We start from the raw sequence: 16,469 nt of genomic DNA on the forward strand, positions 1-16,469 counted from the left end.
ATTTACAAGATATATGCGGTAGCCACTAGTCCATTTCCTATCATCAGCATTCCCTGCCCAAACCAAGGTATCCGTGTATGCCTTTTTAGCAATCAAAATGTATGCCTTAAACCAATGATTTTAAAACTAAACCAAACTGGCCGGTTCAACTAATTGAATTGGAAACCAGCTCCGAGTCCAATTCGGTTAACTTGAAAAAGTTGTTTATTCATTGACTCGGTCAAATCCAGTCAAAACTAGGTTTGATTGGATGAACCAGTCAAAATCAGGTTTGACCAAAATTTAGAGTATTTTTTAAAATTTTAATTATTTTTGAATAATTTGATTATTTTTTATTAGATTGGATGAATTTCTAAAGGTTTATAAAGAAAAATAAATTTAATATATATATATATATATATATATATATATATATATATATATATCTTATATCTATTGAAATGTCTTCTATAGGCAATAATTTGTAAAATTATTTTTTTCTGTATAATGAAATTGAGACTTTTTTTATTTTAATTATTTAATTGAAATCAAATGAATAATTGTTATTTCTTAAAAAAAATATGTTATAATCTCCATACGTGTAGATATTCTGATTGATTTTATTTTTTACAAATTTTTAAACAAAATCTATTCATTATAATTTAATAATAAGTTGAACCAATTGGCCAATGAACTAGTGAGACAACCAATCCGATTGTTGATTTGGTTTTAAAAACATTCCTTTAAACATTACGCCAAATTGAGGAGTTCCCTCTATATACCTAAAAAGCTTTTTACCTGACAGCCATTTATGTGCGGAGCTTTTAATGTGTCCTTGTCACCTTGTGAACATTATGCCTAGAGCCTTGAATGTTAATCAAATATTCCATTATTTATTTACTCGTTTCTTCGATAAAAAACATATTACAGTTTGTAAAATTTCAGTCATTCTAATGACGAGTTTACACCAACGGAAATTATGTTAAACTATTCTGGATATTATGACAAGAATATAAAAAGATACAACAAAAACAGACATGTTTTTAAAGTGGGTCAATTAGGAACTTATATTCACAATCACTGTTGTAATATTATTAGTAATGTATGTAAAAAATTGTGTTACAAGTTTACAATGCAAGAATACTAATTGAGTACTTGGAAGTGTTTTTTATTTCGTCTTTCTATGACTAAGAATTTATACAAATGGAGTTTGTAGTGTAGTTTGTGGCTTGAGAAATGATTCAATTGTGATTGTTGAAACTACGAGAAATGATTCTAATATTATTAGGAAGAAATTTGAGAGAGCTTTAGATTGTGTAAAACGGGATTTAATTCTGAATGGGTATCAAAAATAATAAAATATATTTTTAAATTTTCAAAGATAAAAGGAGATGTATGATAATAATAAATATTAAAAGTTAGATTTTTATTAGGGTATAAATTATCTGTTTTACCCTTATATCTAATAAAAAAATCAATTAATATAGGTTTATAAATAAATATTTAAATTTTCAAAATTTAGTAAATAAGATTTTAACAATTTACCTTGGGCGGGAAAAAGTCTTTCGGCCTATTTTAGTGTAAAAACTAAATGGGTTGTTAATAGCATCTAACCTCAGTTTCCATGTGCCATATTGACTAGGCCTATCGGGCTTACTATTGGCCCACCCAACTCCTTCACCATAGTACATATATTTTAAACACACAACAAAACTAGCCTTCGCTCTTGATCGTTTTTAAGCTTTGGTGGTTGTTTCTTCTTCCTCGCCTTCTCCTTCAAGTCCCTTTCATTTCTTTCTGAATAATTTCTCTATTTTTCAGTTTATTTTTAATTTCATCAAATTATTAATTGCTTTATAATCATGAATCCATGACTTCTTTTGATTTTTTCAATCTTTTATTCACTATCGTGTTTGGTATAACACATACATTATAGTCATCATTCTCGCTTCGTTTCATATTTTATATTCTCTCTATTTTTAAATATTACAAACTTGTTTCTACAGTAGCTTCCACAGTAAAAGGTTAGTTTTTGTTGATTTGTATTTTCATCAGAAAGTAGAATTTAGGGGTTTCTTGTTGTTAGATTAAACCTGAGAGGATGTAAATGAAATTTACTAAGTTGTTAATATTTGTTTTATCTAGTGTCAATGTACTTAGAAAATTTTAAGATGATTTTGTCTTCATTAACAATAAGATCAAAAAGGAGATGGTCATTACAAAGGAGAAGAAAAAAACTCCATGAGAGAAATGATCACTGTTCAAATCTTTGATGAGAGAAAATGGTTAGATTTTAAAATATAGGGGAAAAATGTGACAAATTTTTAGTTTTTTAAATATTTTTTAACTAAATAACATTTTTATCCTTAATCACAGTGATAAATATTAACAAAATAGTAGGTATTTGAGTTTTTAAAAATTAATAGATGAGAGTTTAGGATTTCATCAAACCTTGGGTGGGAATAAGTCTTTTGGCCTTTTGTAAATAATTCACATTTTGAATAAAGTATAATATATTTTTTATCCTTTTCATATTGGCCAAATTATGTCCCAGGCAACATTTGATGAAATGACAATTATCACCCTTTAAATTTGAAAATGTCAAATTTTCATCCATATGTAAAAATCAACAGTAAAAAAATATTTATTTCATTTTATTCAAATATTATGATAGGAGTGTAATTAAGTATCATTTTGTCTTTAAGGTTTGAAATATTACAATAGCACTGTAGGTAAATGAATATTTTCCTTATTTTGTTTTAAAAGTATCATATTAACCCCTTATTTAAAAAAAAAAAATGCTATAATCTTAATAATTTGTAATATAATATTGAAACCTCTAATTTTTTGTATTATATTCAGTCATTTTGGATTATAATTATTATTTTAAATTATTGAAGGATATATTGAAATTTTAAAAATTTCAATAATACTCTAAACTTTTTTCATATTTTAAAAGCAGTACTTAAAAAAATTTTAACATCCCTAAAATTTTTCAAAAATTATAGTTTTTCATCAAACATATGATTATATGTCATTAACACCTATATTAATATTTGCATTAAAATTTTTTTTTATTTTTACTTGAAATTAATGAAAATTAGCACACCAAATTATTTAATAAAACTTTAGGGACAAAATGTTGTTTAGCTTGAGAGAATTTTTGTCATTTCAACAGCTTCATATATATATATATATATATATATATATATATATATATATAACAGTTTTGTTCCCATGAGAGGTTGGGCAAGCTTGATGTTTTATTGGCGTTGATGGTGGAAGAGCAGTCCACAACAGAAGCTTTGGAAGATGTAATTGTACAAGGGTTTCATTTTAGTCATCTCATATATTTATCAATAGTTTCTCTCAAACTCTTTGTTGGAAATTTCTTGGCACGAGGGTTAACATTAATTATGGTTTTAGTTTAATAAAATTAAATAACTAAATACTCTAATGTCAGTTTACAGATAAACTTAAGTGATCAATAAAGATAAATTCAATATATTTAAAAATTATAATCCAAGTGGGCAGTAATAAATATGGGTCTTAAGGTTTATTAAACCTTAATGGAAGATTAATTAACCTACTATATATTGACTAAGTTATTATGTCAAAACCTAATTGCAATATAATTTACCCTATTGAAAAGCTATTATTCATGGAGATTTTAAAAGTAGAAGATCAAATTACATTGAAAGGTAATTTAATTTTAACAACTCTACATGTTCAAATTGTATAACAATTTAGAATTATAATTGATTTATTTATTTCACTTATATATATTTTTGAAAGATTATTGAGCATAAAAGTTGTGTTTGGTCAAAGTAACATGACTAATGTTATATATTTGCTTTGTATATTTTCTAATATAGTTTAAATTTTTTAATATATTAAAATTTTTGATAATTTTGTCAAATTATGAATTTAATTAATCAAATTATTTTTTCTAAGTTGTTATATTATTGTCAGTATATTTTATCTAAAATTTTTTATGTTATTTTTTTAATTAAAAATAAATATATTTTTATTTTAAAAAATTAATAAGAATAAAATTATAACAAAATTAAGATTATCGATAATGAAAATAGTAATTAAATCATTTCTATATTATTTACCATATTATCTTTTTTAATAGAATATTATTAAAATCTTTAATATATAATAAATTAAACAATTTACTCTAAATAATAAAAAAATAGTTTATCGAATAACAAAATATCAGTTTCAACCACAAGCCCCGTATTAGTATCCGTCATCCTCTTTCAGAGTTCTACTTGATGAAAGACATTTTTCCTATTCCACAGAATCCATGTCAGCTAAAATCAGTTTCTGCCTTCCCAAACTTAATTGAATCAACGGCACCTACAGCTGAAATAGTGGATTTGATTTTGATTTGGAAGAAGATTTGAAAGGGCTTTGGATTTGGCAAGCAAATTTTAATTAGGAAGAAATTTGAAAGAGCTTCAGATTGTGGAAGAGGGGATTTAATTCTGGGAGGGTATCAGAACTAATAAAATAAATTTTTAAATTTTAAAAGATAAAAGGAGATGTATTATAATAATAAATATTAAAAGTTAGATTTTTATTAGAATATAAATTGTCTGTTTTACCCTTGCATCTAATGAAAAACATTAACTGATATAGTTTACGGGTAAGAATTTAAATTCTTAAAACTTAATGGGTGAGATTTTGACAGAGCATCAAACCTTGGTGGGCAACAGGCCTCCAGCCTATTTTAGTATAAAAACTAAATGGGTTGTTAATAGCATCAAACTTCAGTTTCCACGTGCCATATTGACCGGGCCTATCGGGCTTACCGTTGGCCCACCCAACTCCTTCACTATGGTATATGTGTTTAAACACCCTCAAATGTTGACGTCCAAGTCCTTCATATTTTAAAACCTGTTCTTAAAAAAATTTTAACGTCCCTTAAAATTTTAAAATTTTCAACGTTTCTAAAATTTTTCAAAAATTATAGTTTGTCATCAAACATATGATTATATGTCATTAACACCCATATTTATATTTATATTAAAATTTTGTTATTATTTTTATTTGAAATTAATAAAATTAGGATACAAAATTATTTAACTGAACTGTATGGATAAAATGTTGTTTAGCTTGAGAGAATTTTTGTCATTTCAACAGTTTTATAAAATATATACATACATACATATATAGCTTGAGAGCTTGGGCAAGCTTGATGTTTTATTGGCGTTGATGGTGGAAGAGCAGTCCACAACAGAAGCTTTGGAGGAGGTTCAACTTTGTTTTGGGCAGTAATCCTTGTACCTCCTTGGTTGTCTTGTAGCGTTTGTCAGAGTTGCTTTGGTTGTGAAGCTTCTTACTTCTCTCTATTGTTTTGTGCCTCGGTTGTGTGAGATTCTCCTTCTTTCTTGGAAGTCTGTTCCTCCCTGTCTGCTCCGTCAGTGTGGTTGCTCTGTGTTCCGACCAAAGTTGCAAGTTGTTTTGTTGTGTTCTGCTTGCTGTATTCCCTGGTTCTGCTAGTAAAGTATCTATAGAAATTGATATAGTTGGGAGGGTTGTACATGAATGTGATTCTTTCTGTTCTTTGTACATATTCTTTCTTAAAAAGTGAGAAATTTACTTTTTCAAATTTAAAGAGTAGAAATCTGTTAAATCATCAAACCTATCATATTTGAGATTTAGATTTTAACACAAAATTGCAAATGGAAATCAACCATTAACATATTTGAGATGAACTATAGAGATAGATAATTTTAATGGGTTTTTCCGGAACTTCTTTACCATTGTATTGAAAAAAGTCTGAGCCATGGGAAATGAGGCTCCATAAGATTGAGCCATGTATTTCCTGAAGGCATTGAACAAATTAAAAAACCCCAACTTTTTACATTTCCATTATATGGATTGGTTTTAATGAGGAAATGGAAAAGATCATTGATTGATTTTGATTGAATTCAGAACTGGTGGGTATTAGGAAGCTATTATACCTCCTTGAAGATCCATGGCATTTCCAACTCTTAACTCATGCTTTTGTAGTAGGAATTGAGCTTCTTGAAGTGAAAGAGATTATTTATTTCCTGAAGGCACTGCACCGAATTATAAAAAAAAAAAAAAAAAAACACATCATAACTTAATTCTTTATTTATTTTGCTGTTTTGATTTGTTTTTTCTTCTTGAAAATCTTGATTCCTAGCTGTATAATTCCAAATTATAACTGTCATTATCCTTTCATAGTATCATTAAACATAACGATACTTACAACTATCAATATCTTTCGGGAGCATCATTAAACATAATGATAATTTATTCATATTATTACTATCCTTGGGTATGATAATACTATGAGTATGAATATTTCCAAAATGATCATTATTAAAAATAATGATACTCAAATTATCATAATAAAGTTATATTTGATTCTCTTGTTATGATTCTATAATTCCAAAGATATTTACCGTAGACATTAATCAGTTTATACAAACAAATTAAAAAATGTTATTTATAAATCAATCATTGCACAAATATTATTTATACAAAAAAAGGGTCGTTGAACGCCTATTCAAAATGGACCACACATAAAGAAAATTGCTTGCCATTTCCATAACATATAATTCTGAAATTTGTTTAGAATATATTTATTTTCGGTGTAGCCCATCACCTGCTTGCTCTATTACTTTAAAACATGAAAATATATAATATGTATTATATGATATAATACAGTATAACTAAAAAATAATATTTATAATAAGATATATTAAATTAATACGATGCAGTGAACGTATTGTATGATATAATATATATTACAAATACAAAATGATACACATTTTTAAAGAAAATAATAATATAATAAAATTGTATATAAAAATTTTTAAATTTTAAAGATGTTTTCAAAAAAAATATGTTAATTATAATTTATTATATATTTTTTTAAAAAGATATTACACGACATAATACACTCCAAAAGCAAAACACAATGCCAAAGATTCTTCAAAGAAATTAAATTAATTTTTTTTTTAATAGTGGTGAAAAGGAAAGAAATTAATTAACATGGTGGAGATGTTGAATTGCTGGTATGTTTATTTAGAAACAAATGAAAATTTGCAAAGGCGTATGTATCTAATTATTGAAAAGTAAGAAACCATTGTCTCCTCTAAGATTCTTGGGGTTTATTCAGATTATATGAGTCTTATGACAACTTCTCAGAAGATATTGTTTTTTAATTTTTAATTTTTGTATCTTTTGTTAGATAAATTTGTTTAAGTGCAATGCCCACTTTGTTAACTATTGTCTTCAAATAAAAAATTCATAAAAATATGTATGCTTACTGTTGCCGCAATTTGATTTGTCCATGGTTTTTTGGCTTTTTCTTTGGTTCATTTGGAAGTGCTTGCTTAAGGTTGATATAATTTCATTTTTCCACTTTTATTTTGAAGGGTTGATTTTTGTTATTGATTTCCTACCAATTTAATTGAATGCCATTGATGCAGGGAACATGTAGGCATAGTACTTCTTCGCTAAAGGGAAGACAAAAGGACAACGTTAGTTCACATCATATCTTTTAATTATTGTGTAGAGAGTTATATTTTGAGTCTTACTCTTTTATATATATTTTTTCTAATACAAACAAGAAAACCCAAAAAATCATAAATACGATAAGAAGACAACCAAAGTAACAATTTAATCTTTCCAAGAACTTAAAAAAGTTATACCTCTTAATTATAAGCGTGATATAATTTTAATGAGTACTTTAATATTTATTTAATTTTGCGTTGTTTCATTTTTATTGTGGATCCTATTGATAATTTTGGTAACGCTACAATTAAAAGTTTTCATTAAAGATATAAAAACCTGTTGTCTTAGAGTTGTCTTAACAATTATATAACTAAAATTTCATTGGAAGAGGTAACTAAAAATCTGTTTTTATATAGGTTTCTTTCCCATATAAGTTCTTGTATTGATTTCAGAGTTTTACTTTTACTGAAACAATCCATTGCTACCCTAGAGGTGCTTATCCCTAAACCCTAAACAAAAAATCTGTTTTTTATAGGTTTCTTTCCAACATAAGTAATTGTATTGATTCTATAGTTTTTTTTTTTTTTGAATTGAAACAATCTGTTGTTATCCTATCAAAATTTCGTTGCATAATTTTGTAGAAGCTTAAATTATGACTTAAGAAACTTGGTACAGGTGAAGGTGGGCTTACGATTTTAGGTGTAGAAGTGATATATTTTACGGTTGCACTTGGTTATACTCTAGCTTTTCAAGACATATTTGGTGCAACAAAAATAGATATAAATTTAAGTAATGAGAATGAATTTTCAACTTTTTATTGGGTAGTAAAGTATGAGAGGTAAAACTCTTCAAATTACTTTGCCTTTGTGGGTGGCACCAAATATGTGGTAACAATTTTACCTTCTATATTTTGCTGCCCAATGAAAGGTTGTAAATTTATTCTCATCATTTGAGTTTATATCTATTTTTGGTGCACCAATTATGACTTGTAAGGCTAGAGTTAGCCAAGTGTAATTGTAACATGTATCATTTCTACATCTAACATTGTAAGCCTAGCTCCATCTTCATTAAGTTTTTTGAGCCATAAATAAAACTTCTAAAATTATGCAGTAAAATTTTGGATAAACACTTTTAGGGTAGCAGTGAATTGTTTTAATAAAAAAAAAAACTTTTAATCAATACAAGAACTTACGTTGAGGAGAAATCTATGCAAATTTTTATACTTGAGGGGTATAACTTTTCTAGTTTCTTGGGAAGATTGAGGGGTTACTTTGGTGGTCTTCTTGCCGTGTTTATGATTTATTTAGTCCTAATTTTTCAAAAAATAAATAAAAGAGTAAGACTCAAATATGGCTTTGTGCACAACAATTGGAAGGTAAGATGTGATCTAAAATACACATTGATGAAACATGTTTAAAATGGTAAAATACGACAAACATGTATCGTACACATATAAAATGCATATTTACTAACTAGCTCAAATTTGATGGTTTAGTGCAGCTGAAATTGGTGAAATATTTGCCAACTATAGAAGCCTCGATATACTTATCTCTCAACAACCAGAAACACCTACAAGTATTGTTTCATTTAGAACCTTGTTTCTTCCAACTTTTTGACCAATGCAATTCATTGTTGCATTGATTTCTAATTCCAGGTGGTTTATTTTTTATGATACCTTGTCAAACTCTTAGAAAGTTTAAGAAGGATGGACACGTGGAGCAAAAAGGATGGAAAGACTATTCAGGAATCTCATGTCAACCTCAAGGTTATTGCATAATTTGATTGAAAGAGATTTCAAAATGCATTGAAGTTCATCTCTGTAAATTTGTTGATATGGTACTAAATGCTAAAGTTGATTCATGCAGGCCCATAGAAGAAAAACCCTGAAGAAATCCAGATGCAGCAAAGGGAGAAAGTGAACCTGGCATGTACATGTCAGCAGCTCTAAATAATGACACACGACCTAAGACTGGGATGGAAATACAGGCGGCTATGAGAATTAAAATGGGAGTGGGAGAGCATTGCTGTGTAGAAAGAATCATGTAGAAAAATTTGTATTGAGAGTTTATTTTTGTGGGGAGTACTGGCCTCTCATATTAGCCAGCTTAGTATTTTCATCTTCGTATTGGAGTGTGTTTTTTCTTAAGCAGTTTCCAGTTTATTCCTATTGACAGCATTGTAATGAAATGAATTGAGGAGTGATTGAATATTACATTGATAAATGAAAGAAACATTTTCTGATAACATTCTGTGCTGCCCCCTATTTTCCTACTATTACATTGCTTCATTTTGGTAGGTTGATGCTGTGAATTGAAATTTGCTTGCTGGAGTAGTGATTCTGTTGTGAAATTGTTGATTGTGCTCTTGGGTGGTGGAGGAGAAAGGGTCTGAATTGTTGGAAAAAGGCCGAGTAGAGAGACTTAAGATCAACTTAAGTTGGACAGAGGCTATAGAAATTGCAGCAGCTGCCTTTTCACTGGTAAAACAACCAATGTTCACATCATTTGTATTCAATAGTTTCAGTTTTGCTGATCAATAATTTTGAGTTCTTTCAGGTGTGCAGCGTTGGCATGTTGGAGTGCTTGTATGTCCATGGACAAGAAATGAAAATTTTCAGACACCTGTCTATTGGTGATTAACAGGTGAGAATATATGCCCTCACAGATTCTTTGGGTTTAACCAGATTTTGTTCAGAAGTGCTTCTTTCATTGAATTTTTTTTTTTTTAAATCTCTTCTCTAATAATAGATTTGCTTAGGTGCCCCATTGTATTAAAAAATAAAAGAAAAAAAATTCACTTATTATTTTTTTTAAATCTCTTCTCTAATAATAGATTTGCTTAGGTGCCCCATTGAATTAAAAAATAAAAGAAAAAAAAGAGTAAGTTTTTTAAAATTCATTTTTCAGGCTTTGACCGGCATTAGAGATCGCTCTTCTCAATCACTAGTTTCTGAGAATGTGGTTGTATGCTCTGACAGTCTGATTTGTTCCTTATGCTTTTCAGCTATTTTTGTTGATTTGGAAGTAAATGCTTGAGCCTAATATGATATCCATTTCCCCTTTCATTTTGAAGGAAACTGCATTTTTTCTGTTTTTGACTGTAACCTAATTGAATACTGCAGCTGCAGAGGGCCTTCAGACATAGCTCTTTTTCACCACTGAGAAGACAAGGTTAGCTCATATCTTTCTATTTGTGTGCCTCGTCTGTACTTATGTAAATCTGCTTCTTTATTTCATGCCCTTCTTCAATTCTAGTTGTCACATTGTTTCTGAGAATGTGAGGAAGCCGAGAAATATTGCAAATGGGGTAAGAAGTCCACCAAACTAACAACTCAATCTTTCTAAGAAATTGGAAAAACAATACTCATTAAGGGGGTATTAGGTTCTTGTTCTTATAACTTTATTTACAAGTAATAAGTTGATTAGCTTGCTCTGATTAGTTAAAATCTGTGCTTTCTGTTCCAGGAGATGGAATGCCTTATTACAATTCTGAGTTTGAAAGTAAGCCTTTCCCCCAAGAGACTAAGAATGACTTCCTCCCTAATCCTGGTACACCTAGCTGCCATTATGATTTGCAGGAGTCGAAGAAGTCTGTGGAACAATTTTCAGAGGTAAAGCTTGATAAGCTTGAAAACTGCCCTTTTTATCAGTCTCAATCTCTTCAATTTTTTTAAAGAACATAAATTTGTTGTTTCAACCACAAAAAAGTATGCTTTTCTGAAAATCATTGAAGTAGATGTGTTTGATTCTTTGTAATACTGATTTTTCATTCGTTATATATAGATAGATATATCAGTTAAAAGATTTTTGACAAAAATGGGAATCTGTGAATTTGTATTTCACAATGAGAAGAAAATTAAAGAAAATAATAATAAACTGTGAATAATTATTATTCAGTATATTAATGGCAGATTGCACTTAAGCATAAAATAATTGGTCTCGTATCTACCACTAAACATAAATAACTCCAAATTAACAACATAACTAATTATGTTAAGCACTGATTTGTTTGAGGATGCTCAATTCTAGATTTAACTATTTCAAAAGCGGAATCCCAAAGAAGTTTCGATTCTGCTCTAAATCAATTAAACATTATATTAACATTATGATCCAGTGATGACCCCGAGCCTTAAGAATGTAACAACATTAATTTTTATTTGTAAAAAAAAAAAAATATTAATCATAGGATTTCGTGATTTTTGTTTCATTAGGGAATTGATAACTAATTAATTAATTAGCTGAGTGTGAGATGGACATTTGTCACATAAGAGTGAGGAAACCATTTAGTTTCGATGTGATTAGAACACTAATTAAGTTTGTACTATATTAGTTAACCCATCATTGGCAAGGTGATTAGTAGATAATCAATTCAATTAGGAGTTGTTTTCGGTGGTGATGATATATTTGCTTCATAATTTTAATTAAAAATTAACTGTTAGGTCAACAGACAAGACACAAGGCATATATGCAACCAATTTTGTTAAATGGTGCAGGGCGATTCAAGTGAAAGTAAAACGGTACAAATCAAGATGCAAAGAAAAAGATTTGAAGAGTGAGCTGTAAGACTCTCGAGGATATTTTAAAAAAAAAACAATTTACCTTATAATATTTGACTATAGGACAAAAACACATTACAAGTAAAAGGGATAAATTCCCTGAATATCCACTAAAAGTTGCATACAAATCTTGCATTTGATAACTACATATAGGGCTCGTGTGTACCCTTGTAATTTTCAGTGGAAATCTTTCATCCAACTAACAAATACATCCACCCAACACAAATAAAATTCATATAAAAAATAATCAGAGGTAAACAAATGATCAGAAACACAATCGAACTTACCTTATCCAAAGGTTTACTTGCTTATTGTTCGTACTTGTTGGAAGTCAGGAATGTTCCACCTCCCTCCTATCGGAAGAAGTAGAATAAATGTCAATAGTTTGCACCTGAGTGTCTAGTTTTGTATCCACCTCCACGATCATAAGTGTTGATGTATTTAGATTGCCATTACTTTTAAAGTTTTCCCACCATGTGCGAATTTGATGGATGGGCTCATAAATTCCAAATCTACTTGGGGTGACAAATTGGGTGGACGGAGAGTTCATGCCCTTTGAACTCAAGATGGGATGCAGCTCCATTAGCTTTAGACATAAAAAAGCATGCAAGATATAAGCATAAAGACAAATAGGTGCAAAATTGATATAAATGATATCTGAGTTTGAGGTCTAAATTTGAACTGAAATAAAATCACCCTAGCAGGATATCAAATTGACTTGAGTTCCAAAGCATAACAGCCCGAGTCATGGAAACCTTAGAAACTTGCTCTACTTACACAGTAGCAACAGACTCTAATAGTTAAGTTCTGACGTAATTTGATTCAGATCTGAGAAGACTTCAATTTAACAATAAGCTGTATCTAATGTAAATGAAATCAACAGAAGATGAATTGTTTATAAGTGTGCAAAAGGAGAAAAGCAGATGCAGTATGTAGCAGTCTAATTATACAAATCCAGCGATGAAAGTCAAATATCACAAGTTGAGAAAGAAAAAGACTTTAATTTAAATGCAAAAGCAACAAGAACAAGATATTGGTTTTCCATATTTTGGTCTTCATGCTCATGATTAGAATCAGGCAGCAACTAACATCTAAAATCAAAACAGAGGAATTCTAACACTAATTTTCTTTCATGATAACTAACATGTACGTCACCACTTACTCCAAGTAACAACTCTATAACAGGTTCCTCTTTTTCCATTAATGAGCAGTTGATGCCAAACGGTAGGATAACAACTTCTGTTAAACTACCTCCCACCACAAGCTTGAACCAGACACCAAAATCAGGTACAGTCTTTTCGATGCAATATTTCATGCTTCGCATGTAAATCATATATCAGAAACCGAAGGGAATAAATTTAGAGAAAACCAAAGGAAACAATTAAATGAATATGAGAAGTCACTGAAAATAGATCAATGAGTTAAAATATCTATGTAGAAGAAAGATGCTTACAATTGTAGGCCTATTCATCACTTGTATATTCCTAAATGAGGAGACCATCTATTTACAATTTCATAGGATTTCGGAACCCATTGGTCAAGCTACACGCAGCAGTTTAGACAGCACTTCTAACAATCATTAGCAGAGCAATTTACGGTATTCAATCTCTTGTCTCTGTCCACTCTTGCTTCCCTTCTCAAATCGTCATCATTAGCATACAACAAAGTCACTCCACATGTTTGATCAAAATATTATGATTTTACATTCATTAACTAAGTAACAATTAAACCTTCTCAAATACTAGAGGATTTTTCACATGATTTTTTCATCAAGTCAATTGTTAAATTCGACATGAATTACTTAATAGTAAATTTTTAAAGACCTTATTAACACATCAATGCATATCATCAAATCTAGAGTACAACTTAATTAAAAAGGTAAATGGCATTGTTGCTTCTATTTTTATTTTGTCTTATATTCCCTTCTTTTCCTAATTATCCAAGAGGGAAGGGAATATTTGCATCTATAATCATTCCCATCCCAAAACACATACAAGTGAGAGTTCACCATGTCTTGACCATAGTAGTGGACCCAAAGATAAAATTTAGTGGGATCAAGGTTGAATAAAAACAAAATATAAGGGGGTCAATTAAAAAATAATGAAATCTAATAAATGTTAGATAAAATTTTAGGAGCTATATTAATGTCCTCTCTCTATATATAAACAAATGCTAACATAATGTGTGAAGTACATGTAATAATAAATTTTATTTCAAATCTAGGACCTTTTAAATGGTTTTAAAACTCGCTAGAGCATAATTAAGTATCAAAAGTTAACAGAATATAGTAAATATCTTATAAAATCTTAAAGCCTAAACTACATGACACCACCATCTGATTACCGAATTGGATTAACGCTTGATCGATTGCACCTCCTTTGTAGTATGCAAACTCCACACTGCCATCATAGTGCATGCTCTCTCCCACGAAACTGCAACTAGAACTCAACTAGAAACCAGCACACTGAATAGCATCAAGATGTGCTTCAACATCTACATAGCATAGACAGAAAGTTAGCGAGTAGTTCAGAAGGCAACATTAACTAAAAGCATCAGCCATCGTTTTACCATATGAAAGAGGGACAAGGGGACATAAAGGGAATCTTATCAACCAGTTCTGACCTAATATAATGAGTTCATGGACTTTGTACTTCCATCAGATTTTCTCTAAGAAGACCATCTTCAGGTTTCAATGGTGCAGCAATTTGTGAATCACATAAAGTAGTCTGTAAAATACAATGAATACTTCCATCAATAATAACGATAATACCAATAACAACATAGCCTTATTCTACATGTGACAAATTGAAAGACAAAAGATAATTTTCAATAGATTATGAGTTGGGATCACTGTATAATCATTCTCTTTAAAGAAAATGAAAAATAAAAATCCTAATCATGTTAAGTTTATTAATATGTAGAGTTATATACAAAATCCTGATAAACCAATTGAACCATATAAGACATCTTTCATGCTTAAAATATAAATTATATATTTGAAACAAAAGGGAAATAATTTAGAAATAACCATAGGCAACAATTAAAAGATACCTTACAACAATGTTTAGTAGCATGTAAAACATCAAAAAATAATAATGATAACTATTACTATGGATAAAAGAGTTAAATGAACATGAGAAGTCACTGAAAAGAGTTGAAAGAAGGTTTGCAAGTTAAAATCTCACTAAATAAATAAATTAAATTCAATGTTTAAGTCCAATTAACATATAGTAGAAATACCTAGGCGGCCACATTTTTTGAGGGCATAACTATGAGAAAGCTGTTTACAAGTTACTAGTATGTGTTGAGGCCATAAAAACCATAGAAAACAAGGCCCTTGATCTGACTGAATAACCTCAGCCTCAAATCCTTTTGATTCAAATAAACAGAGAAAGGAAATGACCTCTTCATTAACAATCAGATAAATCCAACTCGGAAAATTTTAAGTTCTTAATAGACTTGTAATGATACAACACCACACAAAATGAAACCAATTAAGTTATTATTGAGCCATATTTCTAGAAACTCTACAAAAGATTCACTACTTTTAAAGCCAAACCATTTTGGAATTTTATAAGCCAAACCAATATAAAAAATTATGATGTTTATCATTTGCTTTACTTTAGGTTATATTTTAACTTAAAACTAGTGATCCCTATAATTGTTCCTTGCCAGGCACTGATTTTACTTGGCCTATACATATAGCTACCAAATTCATTCCTTGACTTATCCTCAAGGCTTTAAAAATGGGTCAGATTCAGCAAATTTATGTACTAAAAATTTGGAATTTTGCAGGAAGGAATCAAGACTAACAAGAACCAAAAACCAATCAAAACTACAAAATAAATAAATAATTAACAAGGCAATATAGAGTTTTATATATATGTATATCACATGCATTAATATGATGTGTTTATGAAAAGGAAATCAGTTGTGAATTGAATTTAACTCAATGATAAATTAATCTATGAAATAAAAAATTTTTAAGACATACCTGCACAGAGGGTCTGAATGAGCAAAGACCATGTTTGCTATGGATATCTATCATCAAGAACCATAGCATCCCCGCCAATATCCATCCCACCATTTCATAATGAGAATGAACACCACTGCTTGAACTCCTCTCAGCACCCTGTCTCTTGTAAAAATATTGTACCCTGTCATGGTAACAATTGCAGTCCAGAATGCATTTTACAGGTTGATACATGCTTCATAAGTCAAGCTCGAATTTGGGATCCTTGTGAAAATAAACATCAACTCCCAGTTCCAGTCAATTACATGACCAAAAATTTCTAATATATTTTTACTCATTTACCTTGAAAGCTACACATTAGGTATTCAGTATATAGCATGAATTAGACACCTAATTATGTCAATAAATACCAAAGAGTCTTTTGCTCCCCTTAACATGAAAATGGCAAAATGATAAAATTAA

The 16,469-nt window shown here is 29.4% G+C and overlaps 1 protein-coding gene and 2 long non-coding RNA genes across 5 annotated transcripts in view; 2 read left to right on the forward strand and 1 right to left on the reverse strand.

Moving 5' to 3' along the window:
* Positions 1-16,469, reverse strand: part of LOC123199215 (disease resistance protein RPP2B-like) — a 69,256-nt gene that overhangs the window by 8,677 nt on the left and 44,110 nt on the right. The gene's annotated exons all lie outside the window — the stretch shown is intronic.
* LOC123199244 lies at positions 8,673-9,723 on the forward strand. 3 transcript variants are annotated; one of them, XR_006498265.1, is made up of 4 exons: positions 8,673-8,900; positions 8,980-9,054; positions 9,134-9,244; positions 9,345-9,723. It is a non-coding gene; the product is annotated as an uncharacterized LOC123199244 (long non-coding RNA). The 3 variants fall into 3 exon arrangements; XR_006498263.1 differs by having other exon boundaries at positions 8,675-8,900; positions 8,975-9,054; XR_006498264.1 differs by having other exon boundaries at positions 8,678-8,900; positions 8,975-9,054; positions 9,171-9,244.
* LOC123199261 lies at positions 9,888-11,295 on the forward strand. Its single transcript, XR_006498299.1, has 3 exons — positions 9,888-10,121; positions 10,601-10,649; positions 10,944-11,295. It is a non-coding gene; the product is annotated as an uncharacterized LOC123199261 (long non-coding RNA).

This window comes from Mangifera indica, chromosome 16 (assembly GCF_011075055.1).
Source record: "Mangifera indica cultivar Alphonso chromosome 16, CATAS_Mindica_2.1, whole genome shotgun sequence".
NCBI classification, from domain to species: Eukaryota; Viridiplantae; Streptophyta; class Magnoliopsida; order Sapindales; family Anacardiaceae; genus Mangifera; species Mangifera indica.